The sequence below is a fragment of the Equus przewalskii genome, chromosome 31, assembly GCF_037783145.1.
Source record: "Equus przewalskii isolate Varuska chromosome 31, EquPr2, whole genome shotgun sequence".
Classification (NCBI taxonomy): domain Eukaryota; kingdom Metazoa; phylum Chordata; class Mammalia; order Perissodactyla; family Equidae; genus Equus; species Equus przewalskii.
In genome coordinates this window covers 13883572-13897565 of record NC_091861.1, presented here as the reverse complement: position 1 = coordinate 13897565, position 13994 = coordinate 13883572, and the positions used below count along the sequence as shown (strand labels likewise).

At 40.6% G+C, this 13994-nt stretch overlaps 1 long non-coding RNA gene across 1 annotated transcript in view; it reads right to left on the bottom strand.

The window, feature by feature from the left end:
* Nucleotides 1–429: 429 nt before the first annotated feature.
* Nucleotides 430–13994, bottom strand: part of LOC139080580 (uncharacterized) — a 32926-nt gene continuing 19361 nt past the window's right edge. The window contains exon 3 of the long non-coding RNA XR_011535187.1: nt 430–3117. This is a non-coding gene — a long non-coding RNA (uncharacterized lncRNA). The remainder of the gene's footprint in view (nt 3118–13994) is intronic.

Sequence of the window (13994 nt, the reverse complement as noted above, 5' to 3'; positions counted from 1 at the left end):
TTTAAGATGTCATATGAGTATGTAAAGAGTGTATCGTGAAAAAGAACAGAAACAGCAGTACTTTTCCTTATTGATTTCTTGCTGTCCTGAGATTTTTTAAACAGTCATTCTTTCTCAAAATTTCAAAATAGATTGCTTTGGTCTCAAGATAACTCTGTGAAGCCAAGTCATGAATTCTTGAAAAGGAGAAATTATATGGAAACGTGTTCAGAACTCTGTTGTGTTAGCAAGAAAGAGATGTCAGCACTGTGCCTGATAGTCAATTTTTCTTAGCTGTTCTTCTGATCTTAGTGACAATATGATGGAAATTATTCACACAAATGTGTGACCTCCTTGTTTGCAGTTTTGAATATGCTGCTCTTTCCTGGCAGCATCCTTCCCGCCCCCTAGTCAGGCTAATTTTGAAGAATACATTTGAATGTGGAAATAGACATTTTAATCTGGAAGTGTTTATTATACACACTTTGTTATAGCAAATGACACACATTCAAGGAGCGAGCACTGCCTACATCTCTTTTGCCACTCTTGATGTTGTGTTTGAAGCAGAAAGAAGTGCTTATTGGAAGCACAAATTGAGCAAACTAGCACTTTCATGGTGTTGCCATGAGCTGATTTTGTACACAATATGGAAAGGCTTACAAACGAAGAAGCCAGTCAGTGGCCATTCATCTAGCGTCACCTTAAATATCAGGTTGGTTTTCTTTGTCCATTTACCACTTCAGAATCAGTTCCAAGGATTTTCTTTTGAGACATTTGTTGAACTGAGCTGGTTGGATTGGTGTCATATAGACCCAGTTTAATTTCCTAAAAGTCAGAGCCTCAGGACAGCCAAGTATATTTGCTGATGATGAATTAGAGTATTTATTTTTTCTGTGTCTAAAAAACACCCCCCAAACACCCCCATTCCCAACAGTTTAACAATAAGTAAGTTAGCATGTGATGCCTATGACTTCAACTTTAAAAATTTATGGTGCCTCTATTTATTCTTGTCAATTTTAAGAGTTAATGCAACTTCTTGAAAAATCGTTTAAGGGCAATGTGGTAAAACATGGGTATGTCTCATGGCCGAAATGTGAGATTTGCTCACATACAAAATCAAAACGGATCATAAAACAGCCACTGAAACCTTTTGCCAATCGTCTGTAAAAGGAGACCCCCAATGACCTACAGCAGGAACATAGATGCGAAGTTGTACTTTGCCTCATGCCCTAGGGAGGTTTTTGGCTTTAAGATTTTGTCTCCTTGCTGCCAAATGCTAAAGCCAAGTGCATTGCTAAAGCTTTAGACACATTTTCATCAATAAAATTTCTTATAAAACAGATCCTGCAAATGCTGAACTTATCTGCCAAATAGCCAATTAATTATTTTACATCCTTGTTGAACAATGAAATAATTTATGATAGGTAAAGGTTTTACCATCACAAATTAGTGTTCTGGAAACCACAAGGCCTAGCTTTCAATTAGCAGGAGACATCACAATTAAGGATGAAAAGAAGTAATGCTGTGTGTTGGAAATCCTCCCCATAGAGAAATAAAACTCCCAAGGAACAATGACCCAACTAATTTGAGAGAGTTGGGTTTTTAGAAAAACAGATCCTTGTTAAAGGGAAAAGTTCAAACATCACTCAGATGCCTAGACTCCTCAGTCGTTCCCTTCCCCCACGGCCCTTTCTTTTCATAAATTGCAGCTATTGAATTTGGACCATACTTGCCCACTGTGCATTAGTGTGTGTTAATCCCAGTTCAGACATTGTCTGTGAGTTCACTCTATCACTGACAGTCACAATTTCCTGCATTGGGTCAAGGGGGAATGGTGCCTCCAATTCTCTGAATTTTCCAGAGAAGAGGAAACTCTGGGCTAAAATATCACTCATACAGTTGATATTGTTTCTCAAGTTCAGACCAGATCTGGCATTGAAAGAGCAACCCTATAGGAGAGAGCATGTTCCAGATTCCAGATGGCTGATTTGGATCTTAATGCAAGCCATTTGCAAAGGATGATGTCAAACTGAATGGACCAATGTAATTAAGCGCCATATTTGTTTACCCAACCAGGATGAAATCAACAACCTGCAGGGAGATGTAAGGAGTAGGCAGTTGGGGCATGGAACAAGGAATTGTCTTTCAGGTTGTAGTCCAGAGAAGAGAGAGACTAAAGAATCTTTATTCCTAGATGAAATTCTTGAACCTTCTGGCGTCTTTGGATGTTTAAGTAGAAAGAGGTGGAAGCGAAATATAAAATCTCTTGAATCTATTTCAAATGATATAATTGGATGAAGCCTGAAATCGAGAAGCTTGACTGTCTTCTTGAGCGTCCCAATGTCCCTAGTATTGTCTGTGGGAGTCTTTACTTCCAAAACTCCTACAACTTCTGGAAAGTGAACTTACTCCCTTAGAAAACACCTACACTCAGCTGGCTTCACTGGAACAGAAATCCCCTGAGTTGTGGATTTTGACCTTGGAGTCACAAGGGCAGCTCCTGTTGGAATTCCTGGAAGCCACACATTGACATCAGAGAAAAAATTTGGCTTGGCCTTTTCCTCTTTACCCAGTCCAGGATGAAATCCTATTCTTTCAGAAACTTGGAAGTGAAAATGTTGGCAGGCCTTACTATGTGTATTCAACACTTGTACCTTCTCCTTTCCCACGTGAATGAATGTTCAGCACCAGTCTTGGGCATGTTTTCTATCTCTGTGTTGTTAGCCAAGTCAAAATCCTCCACACTACTTCTTCATAATGGGCCATGACGAAGACTTCCCAGAAGAACTTTGGAATAGCTTTCTCTTTGGTACCAGACCATCATCTGTGAAATCCTCACCTTAAGATGATCTGAGATATAAAAGAAATTCATATTTACAGATAAGATGAATTGGGTGAAATATAACTTTCTTTATCTGAAGAAAGAGATTTTATTTTGTTAGTAGAGTAACCACTGGTTCCCTTAATAATATGCTCCTTTAATGCTTAACTGCCACGGTTCAGATTTCTCCAAATCTGGTTTCCAGAAAAGTCTTCATCAGCACATCTGTGATGGCTCAATTGCTAGTGAACATTCTTTATGGAGTCAGCCATAAAGTCCTTTAAGCAAGTTGTTCCTACGTGACTGAATTCAAATGTCTGAAAGACAAATAAAACAACGACATATATGATAAAAGGCTTGTTTTCCCAGAGAAAGAAAAACATGATGAAATCTCTGATTTGGTCAGGCACTGCCTCCCTAGGATCAGGCCCTCTCTATGTTGACGAGAGCCTTCTCAGGTGGGAGGGGGCTTCTGCAAGCAGGTACCAACTTTCCCTTGCTGGGGAAAGTCAATCCAAGTCAGGGAAGTCAATCTAAGCACCTACCACTCCCCACCTTCATTGGAAGCAAGGACTAAAAGTTTAACAGCACCCAGAACCTGCACATCCCTCCTGCCTGGATATACTGGGGACGCCCCACCACTGTCACCAGAGTGAGGTGTCAGCCCTTTGGGGGCACAGATGAGTATTCAAGGAGGTTCCTAACTCTTGTCCATCAGATGGTGGGGCTCGAGCCGAGAATTTGAAGCAAAGAGAAGTTTGAGTGGATACTCACAAGGATTGATAGCTCCATTTATGTGATAAATAAGCGCCCCCCCCCCCCCCACCAAGAGCTCTGCCTCCTCAGTTTGCTTAATTTGGCATTTCCTCTTCAGCAAACACTCATTGTTTTGGTATTCTGTCAGCAGAAGCTAAAAAATAATACACTATTAATTATAAAATGTCTTTGTCCCCTAAAAGATTGTAAACATCTTATCTTGAAGAATGACAAAAGAGAAGGTTGAGGCAATTATTCCTGACAGTCAGAAAGAAGGATAGACTTTCAGGCCTGATTTTATCATTTATTGAATTTGGTGGCTCTGGGTAAATCCTCTAATCTCTATGAGTCTCAGTTTCCTTATCCTTACTAGGAGGAAGAAGGCCATTCCTACCTCAATGGATTGTTAAGAGATGATGTGTGGGAAAGCACCTCGTGAAATTCCTGGAACATAATACTGCCTCAAAATAAATACTGAGTCTGACAAACTTGCATTACCAAACGGTTGTTTAGAGTGATTCTTTTGTTCTATTCAATATGCTGTGTTAATGTTCAGATATTCAGCTCTGCTCTCTATCTTTTTGTGTGTGTGTAAGGCATGGGAAATGAGGGAAAAGAGGACAAAAATTCAACAATACCTCTTGGTATTTTTTTTTCCCTTCTTGGATATTTAGTTTATTTCCCGTAAGTATTCATTTCTCTATTTTTATCCTGTCTCACAATCTAACCTTGGGTTGGAAAGGCTCTGAAGGTTCACAGGAGCCATTTTAGTTCAGCCTAAAAAGTTGTATACCTCGGGGTCGGCCCTGTGGCCGAGTGGTTAAGTTCGCAGGCTTCACTGCAGCGGACCAGGGTTTCGCCAGTTCGAATCCTGGGCGTGGACATGGCACCGCTTGTCACGCCATGCTGAGGCCGCATCCCACATGCCACAACTAGAAGGGCCCACAGCTGAAATCACACAGCTGTGTACCAGGGGGCTTTGGGAGAAAAAGGGAAAATAAAATCTTTAAAAAAACCCAACAAAACAATGTATACCTCTGAGAGATGCCCAGAGCTGGTATGGCTCGGGGAAGAGAAATTTCTGAGAGAAATGCCTAGTGGTTGGGCCTGACATAGAGCCACCCCGGGGTCCCCAGGGCCTGGGCAAGGATTAAAAGAGAACCAGAAGTTTCCAACAAGGGGCACAGAAAATGGCTGAGAGTATTAACTAAAGTGTGTGTTCTCCACAGGGGATAGAGGGCAGGTGGGAGGTGACTCTGTGGGCAGAAGGCAAGGGGTGGACCACCCAAGCTGAAAAGCAAAGGGGAGTTGCAATCAGGCACTGGGAACAAGGGTGTCAGTGAGAACTGAAAGAGGGTCCCTTCAGCATCAGAAACACCAGAGTTTTGACTGGGATTAGCAAACAAAACCTGTGCTACACAAATTGTGGACCTCAAGGATGCAGAGGTCATCAGAAAGACCAGAAGGACCTTCCTCACCTGGTGTGATGCCCTACTTGGAGAGAGGGCAATTTATTATGTCATCTCCCCAAGTACCTAGCTAGTCTCCTGGAATGAGGTCCTCCAAGAGGCTGTGGGGTTTGTACAAGACCACAGAGAAAGGTGGCAGAACCAATTAAAATCGCTTCCATTTTAAGTCTGTCTGGCTCAGTCACATTGGGAAAATTGAGGCATTAACTCAGTTTGAGCTTCAAGAATAGTTGTTCATAATTAGCATCTTATTATGATAAATCTATACCTTTAACACAGGGAGCTTCATAAAGTGTAGCCACATAAAGACACCTACAAAAATGAAATCATAAGCTTGTAATGAAAAGTCATGCTATTTTCCAGGATGGAATAATCTGCAGGGAACTTCTTGTTCCTGGTAATCAATTGTAGGTCCACCAGGTAGAGAGTTTTGTATGTTTTGTTCGGTAAATTGCTTCAGAGCCTAGAGTAGCACCTGGGACTTAGGTGCTGAGTAAATATTGGTAGAATTATTAATAAGGTCTTGGTACTCAGTAGACTAAAGGAGAATGAAAAAAAAAAGACATTTCCCCGATTTGAGAAGACCAGTTTGAATTAGGGAAAAAAATCTGAAGTACAATATTTTTTTATTTTTAATCAACTTTACTCAGGTATAATTTATGTAGAGTAAAATGCACCTTTTAAAGTTAATAGTCTGATGAGTTTTGACATTTACGCACTAGTGTAACCAGCAACCCAATCCGGATATAGAGCATTTCCATTTCTTCAAAAGATTTTCTCTCTTCCCTTCTCAGTTAACACTGACAATCCTGGCCCCAGGCAACTACTGATTCTATTTAGATTCCAATTTAAGATTAGATTTTCCTCTTCTAGAATTTCATATAAATGGTACTCTATTGTGTCTTCTGTTGTCACACAATGTGGTGGTATGTATCAACAATTCATTCCGGGCCGGCCCAGTGGCACAGTGGTTAAGTTTGCACGTTCCGCTTCTCAGCGGCCTGGGGTTCGCCGGTTTGGATCTCAGGTGCGGACATGGCACCACTTGGCACACCACGCCGTGGTAGGCGTCCCACATATAAAAGTAGAGGAAGATGGGCACGATGTTAGCTCAGGGCCAGGTTTCCTCAGCAACAAAGAGGAGGACTGGCAGTAGTTAGCTCAGGGCTAATCTTCCTCAAAAAAAAAAAAATAATAATAATAATTCATTCCTTTTTATTGTCAGGTAGTATTTCATTGTATGAATATACCACAATTTGTGGTATCCACTTGCTTTTTGGATGTTTGTTTCCAGTTTTTAAGTAATATAAATAAATTTGGGATGTGAACAGTCATGTATGTAAGTACATATTCATGTGGACATATGTTTCATTTCTCTCAGGTTAATTTTTAGAAGCGGAACTGATCAGTCATTTATGGGTGTATGTTTAACTTTATAAGAAACTGTCAAATTGTTTTTAAAGTGGTTGCACCGTTTTATATAGCCCCCAGAAAGATACGAGAGTTCCAGTTGCTTTGCATCTTTGCCTTAATTTGATATTTTCAGTCTTTCAGATGTTACTTCTTATAGTGGGTATGTAGTAGTACCTTGTTGTAGCTTTATAGTCAATTTTTTTCCTTTTATAGTTAGTGCTTTTCTGTGTCTTAAGAAATCTTTGTCTACCCTAAGATTGCAAAGATTTTATCCTATGTGTTTTTCTAGCATTCCATAGGTTTTTTATTTTAAGTGTATGATCCACTTTGAGTTAATTTCAAGCCTGGTAAGAAGTAAGATGTTTTTGTCTATGGATATCCAGTTATTCCACTATCTTTTCCCATTGAATTACCTTAGCACCTTTGTTGAAAATCAGTTGACCATATACATATAGGTATATTTCTGCAAGCTCCACTATGTGCCCCCGATGTATATATCTATGCCTTTGCTAAGACTACATGGTCTTGTATGCTATAACTTTACAGTTAGTCTTGAAATCAGGTAGTGTGAATACTTAAAATTTGTTCATCTTTTTTAATATTGCTTTGGCTATGCAAATCCTTTTGTATATAAGTTTTAGCAAAAACTTGTCAATTTCTACAAAACAAAACAGTAAAATTTTAGGGGGCATGCCCCATGGCTGAGTGGTTAAGTTCACATGCTCTGCTGCGGCGGCCCAGGGTTTTGCCAGTTTGGATCCTGGACACGGACATGACACCGCTCATCAGGCCATGTTGAGGTGGCATCCCACAGGCCACAACTAGAAGGACCCGTAACTAAAATATACAACTATGTACTTGGGGGATTTGGGAAGAAAAAACAAAAAAAGAAGATCGGCAACAGTTGTTAGCTCACATGCCAATCTTTAAAAAAAAAAAAAGTTGGGGCCGGCCTAGTGGTGCAGTGGTTAAGTTCACATGGTCTGCTTCGGTGGCCCAGGGTTCACTCGTTCGGATCCCGAGTGCAGAAATGGCACCGGTTGGGAAGCCATGCTGTGATAGGCATCCCACATGTAAAGCAGAGGAAGATGGGCATGGATGTTAGCTCAGGGCCAGTCTTCTTCAGCAAAAGGAGGAGGATTTGCAGCAGATGTTGGGTCAGGGCCAATCTTCCTCAAATAAATAAATAAATAAATAAATAAATAAATAAGTAAGTAAGTAAAATAAAATAAAACTTTGACAGGATTGCATTAAATCTGTAAATCAATTTGGGGAGAATTGATACCATCTCAACACTCAGTGTTTCAATCTATGGAGAGCATGGTATATCTCTCCATTTATTTAGTTCTTTAATATTTCTATCAGCATGTTCAGCATGGTTTTCAGTAAGGAGATCTTTCATGTTTTTTGTTAAAGTTATGTCTAAGTGTATTATGTTTTTTGGTATTGTTGGAAATGGTATAGCTTTTTAATTTTATTTTCCAATTGTTTGCTGCCAGTACACACACATACAGACACACATACACACATTTGTATACAGGTTTGTCATTTATGTGATAAATTTTATCTTAAGTTGCCAAGTTTGTCACATCTTTCTTCTGAATTTCAATATAAAATTTTTCTTTTATCTTTCTTAATACTTTATATCTTGATGTCAAAATCTTCTCTTAATTTAGGCCCTCCAACCTTTTTTGATTTACTGTTTGCATGTTATCTTTTCCATCCATTCATTCATCCTTCTGTGTCTTGCTATTTCAAATATGACCATTGTAAACATATAGTCACACACACACGCACACACACACACACACACGCACACATGTATATATATGATTGACAGATGATTTCTTAACAGAAATACAGAAATAACGGAAACCAGCTGACCATAGAATGATATTCTTTACCATATGAAATTATTCTTCAAAAACAAAGGTAAAATAAATACATTTCCAGAAACACAAAAATAGAGACATTTGCTAGCAGACCCATCCTCCAAGAAAAACTAAAGGGACATCTTAATGTAGAAGAAAGTGATTCAAGATGGATACTTGGAAATGCAGGAAACAATGAAGGGGCAAAGACAGAGTTAAGCGATGAGTAAATCTAAATCAGTATTAACTATACACAGTGATGATCTATTGCGAGATCTGACGTACATATAGAATCAATGTATAAACTCATCTGTCAGTCTTATTGCTGTTCCTTTGTTGGTAATCATGCCTCCCACTGCTTTTGAAAAACAGATTTTGCTCTTCTTTATTCATTCTCAGCAGTTTTATTATGTTGTATGTAGATGTGGTTTTATTTTTGTTTATCTAGCATGGTGTTCATAGCACTTCCTCATTCTGTTACTTGATATCTCTCCTTAGTTTTGGAGGTTGTATGACTCCCTTTAATATGGCTTCTTATGTACACACTCGCTTCTTACCTTCTGGGATTCAAATTGTATTTTTTAGGTCTATTTACTGTGTTCCATTTTTTTTTCCTGTATTTTCTACCTTTTGGTTTTCCTGCTTCTACCTGGATATTTTATTTTCTACTGATCTACCTTCTAGTCATTTACCATCTTTTCTGCTATGTCAAATCTGCTTTTAAACCCATATATTGAGTTCTAAATCTCATTTCTTTCATTTTCCCATGTTGGATTTGCATTTGATATCTTAAAAAAAATCTAGATTCCAGTTCTCATATGAAATTCTCAGTCTGACCTATATTTGATAACTCCAAAATTGGGTTATATGTATGCTTGTTTTTATTTTATGTTTTCCTCTTTATCTGGTTCCATATGCCTGTTACTTTTGATCAGTTGTGTGCAGCTTGAATACAGCAGATCACCTTAATCCATCATGGAGTGAGCTGATTTGTGCCTGGGCTGCAGTTTTTGTAAAGTTCTATTTGTAGTTTATCGCTGCTTCTAGAGTATAGCCCTCCGGGGGTCCCAACTGAAACCTGGGGTGTTTGCTAAGCCTGCTCTTTCTTGGTAAATCCTAGAGTACAATGTTTGTCTCGTGTAACCCTAGAAAAGTCTGCTTTTATTATCTCTGTTTTTTAGCTACTTAGTCTACAGGCTAAAGCAGCACAAAAATTCAACAAATGTCTTGAAGGCAAAAAACACTGAGTGTCCTTTCCCTGTGTCTCCTTTCCCTGTGTCTCCCTTCTCATTGCATCCTGGCCTCTCAATTCCTGGCTTCCTTGCTTATCTCTCTGGCTCCACGATATTGCTCAAGACTGTGGGCTCCCCTGTCACCTAACAGCAGTCCTTTGCCTGAATTTACAGCCTCTTGTTCTCTACTGAAAGATGCTCCGTACAGCAAAACTCCTTAAAGAATATCAGCTGATCTGTCTCAGATTCCTTTGACTCCAGAATCTTAACTCCCAAATCTTGCTTGGCTTTGCAACCCACCAATGACCTCAAGCAAAAAAAAAATTTTTTTTCTATTTTATCTGGCTTTTCTAGTTCTTCTGGGCCAAAACATTGGTGTGCTGCAAACTGTCATAACTGAAGGCCAAAGTCAGTCTTGAGACTCCTTGAAATTACTTTTGTGTGTATGTACGTTTATAAATTTGAAATCCAGTATTTTTCTCCTTCTTTCTCTTCACCATTGGGTTTCCCTTATACTATTAATTTGCACAACATTCAAAGAACAAGTCAAAAAGCTGGCAAGTTTAGCTCAACCCTTGGTCAAATAGACCAGCGTCCAGCCAGGCCTTTTATCTAGTTAATCTAATGCCTCATCCATACACTATGCTTCTAATAAAGGCAGGCCATGGGCATGGCCTCTTTGCTTCTAACAATAACTGCTCACCCTCCCTTCTCTGTTCTCAGTCTTGAGCCTTCTTCTGACTCTAATTTCTATCCCATCACCAGTCAAACTCTTTCTCTTTGGACTCTAGCCCACCTTTGCCAGTTTAGTCCAAGATGTTCTCAAATGGTATTAGAGTAGGGTTACCCCATGGTCTGGGCTTTTCAAATGCTATGGAGCTTGTTAAAAATGTAGGTTTCTAGGTTTTGGCCACAGATTCTGAATCACAGCTGGTCTGGGATGGACCCCAATAATTGGTATTTTTGGTAAGCACCCTAGTACCTGAAAAACACTTTGAGGAGCAGGCAGGATATCCTACCCTGGCTCCCGCCCCAGGGCCTCACTCTCTGCTAGTGGCTGACTTCACCGGCTCTCAGGTCTGCTCTGTCCTGTGCCCTGGGAAGGGACATTACTCACTGAGAGTTTAACTAATGTGGTTTTTGGCAATTTGAAGTGATCCCTGCCCTCTGGGGAAAAATAATCAGAGGATTATATAGAATTATCTCCCCCAAAGGCTATGAGGACATAGCCCATTATCCATGTGAGGTGGCAATATGGCGGATTATGTGACATTTCATCTTTGCTACTCTCTGACTCAGAATATTTAGAATGTAAAGTTAAACTCAGAAACACCTGCCATTGATTGTCTGAACTATTCTTGGGAAATCTGGAAAACCTTTTCTCATCTGATACACGCAGTCTCCCCAACATCTTAAGCTATTATTCAGAGCATTTCTATTCTTCATTTTATACTTAGGCCCGTAAGCCAAGCCAAGAAGACATTTTTGTATTCCCCCATCTCCTCCCTACCAGTATTGGAGGAATGTCAACATAAAAGAAGAAGGGATATTATTTAGGGTGGCCTGAGGGATAATAAGTAGGATTAATGGGATGAAATTGAGCAAAGGAAAATTTAAAGCGAACATCAGGCACATTTTCCGAAGATTGAGATCAATGATCCTGTGGAATTAAGATCCCAGGGGAGGTTGTGGGAGCCCTATTACTTGAATCGGTTCAAACTAGACTGGACCGAATATTTGAATATAATCCCACCTTGGCAGAGAGTAAACCTGCAATGGCTGGAAGATGGAAAAAATGACCTAATAGGTCTTTTCTGTCCCTGACTCCTATGAGTCATCCAATGTATGCTGTTGTGCGTCACCAAGCCGGCCAGACCCGGGTCATTCGCTATACATTTCAGCCACAAAATCCTCAGATTCTGACTGTGCCCCAGCGAAACGGCTACCTCAGCAGAGGCTGAGGGCCCCTTTGGGATTTCTGGTTAGTTTATAATCAATTAAATATCAGAAATGAAGGCAGAAATCAGTCATAGGAGCAGAGGGTGGTGAGTAATTGAGTTCTTTCCCCTGCCCTCTGGGAGGCTCCCCCTCAATCCTTCGCAGACAGACAGAAATCTTTCCACTGTAGTTGTGTCTGTAACTCTGCCTCTCGGGCTTGGCTGGCCTGTGCACTGTGCTCGGAGCTGCCTCCTGCAGCTGCTCCAGGCTTGCTGTGGCCTTTTTGCAGCAGCCACCCCCCGTTCAGCTGCATTCTTCTCACATGCCCCTGCCAAGGAAACCACTGCTTTAGGACTATCAGCTGACACAAGTCCTAAAGCGTTTTCTTAAAACATTACGATTATTATTAGCTTCATCTTTCCTTCAAATACAGTTTGGGGAGAACACCTAACACTGATAAAAGCAGAACTTCTTTGGCTTCAACAGGGAGGGGGCTTAGGACCTCCCAAAACTTTCCTTCTTGCCACTACCCAGCCTCATCCCTCTTTCCTAAGGCTTCCTAGAGGAATGCACAGAAGCCAACATCAGGCACAGATTCAAACCACTTTTCTAGGCCCTTATATGTGCTTTCTTAACATTTTACTGTCAGTTAAATCCACAAAAGGCGGATGAAACAATTGCTGTAGCTCCTGGCCTTTACAAAGCCCAGCGGAAAAGCATCCACTCCAGGTCTTGGTTATATAGTCTCTCCTTTCTCTCTTCTGATTCCCCAACCTCGCCTGCTGCTGGTGACTGGTGAGTGATTGGAGAGGAGAGCATAAAAGGAGGGTCAGCTACTGGTACCAGCAAGGACTTGTGTTTCATGTTGATTACATCAGACCTTAACCACTGCTTTTCATGCCACCAAAGAGAAATGGGAGCATCACCTGTTCCCCCTTTTGCATTTCTCCTTTCTTCCCTATTGCTTTTGGTAACTTCAAGTCTGCCCTAAATGTGCTTTACACCTGGTTTTTCTAGGCCTACGTGGCGGCATGGGGGAACACCTATTGCGATCAGCCACAGTCCTGGAGCTTGAGGAAGTTCGGATAGCATCCATTGCTTCTGCTAGGGGAGGCGTTAGACTAATCTCCAGAACTGCAACTGGCCTCCATGTTTTAGTTTCCATCTTCTGGTTCTCAAAGCATCCTGAGCTAAAATTTGAAGTTTTTCTAGACAGTGGGGAGAGAAGTAAATGGATTTGAAGCCAAACCTGTCTGAGATCACAGACCAAACTCTGAACTCCTGAGTTGCACTGGCTCTCTCTTGACTTGACGGCCTACAGAACAGCGGGAATCCTTAATTCTATATTTCTGGTGTGAACCTCCTGCTCTGCAAAGGATTTCATCCAGCACTGGGTTCCTTTTATTTCGCACCTCCTTTCTCTGGTATTTCTTCCTCGGTATTTTCAATATGAAACAGGCTGAGACGGGAAGCGAGGAGTTAGAGGATTAAGTCACCAGTGCTTTCATTGCCCACTGGTTGACCTTCTTTGCCTTTATTGTCCCTCTCATTAACCAGAGATAAGTTGCCCCATTAACCAGAGTTAAGTACTGCCCTTAACTAGAACCTAAGCTCTTTATTTATTTTGGTTCCTTCAGTAATTTCTAGCATTCATAAAAAGGAAGCTTCGGTTTAGGAGTAAGATAACCAGTCAGCGAACCTGAAAGTCACTGAAGTCCAACAGCATCCTGGACTCAGAACTAGAAGGACCACTAGATGAGAAAGCCTTTGATTCCTCATGCCTCGCCCCAGCTTTTCTGAATGAGAAAAAAAAAAAAAAAAATGAAAGCGGTTATGTGCTTGTCCAAAGTCACACAGCTTAAAGTAGAGAATTAGGAGTGAATTAAGGTTTAGCTTCAAATCCACCCTTTCTTTTGTTTACTCCACATTACTCAGAGAAATGTGGGGCAAAGAGTTAGGACACAAGCTTGAGCAAAATGTGGCAACTTTTGGAGAAAGAGTTTGTCTAGAAATTTCCTCAGAGGGCAATCTTTTACAAACCAGTCCTCAAAGGGCCTTGTGTGAACACATCAGAGACGTATGGATTACAAACATTTAAAATCCATATGAGTTGAAGAATGGAGACAGGGGAAAGATTTTGGCAAACGCATTTGCTTTTTTAACATATGTGTGTGCGTCTATATATGTATATATATTATCAAATTTAAAACATTTGAAAAGCAATCCCGGGTGTTTCAGCCTAAACCACAGAGTGGTTCATCCATCCCCGCTAATAAGTTCCAATCCTTCTGTTGTGTGGTCTTTCCATTCCACGGGTTAGGACCCCACTAAGTCTGTTCTACTTCAACCTGAACCCTGCCTGTTTTATACATTTTTAGGATGGGTATAGAGAGACTGAATCTCATTCTCCCATACCGGAACCCAACTCCCAGGAGTCAGCATTTAGTCGAATGGCTTCATTGTATTTTAAAGTGTTTTAAGTCCACTTATAAATAAATTGGGCTATACCAGTGCT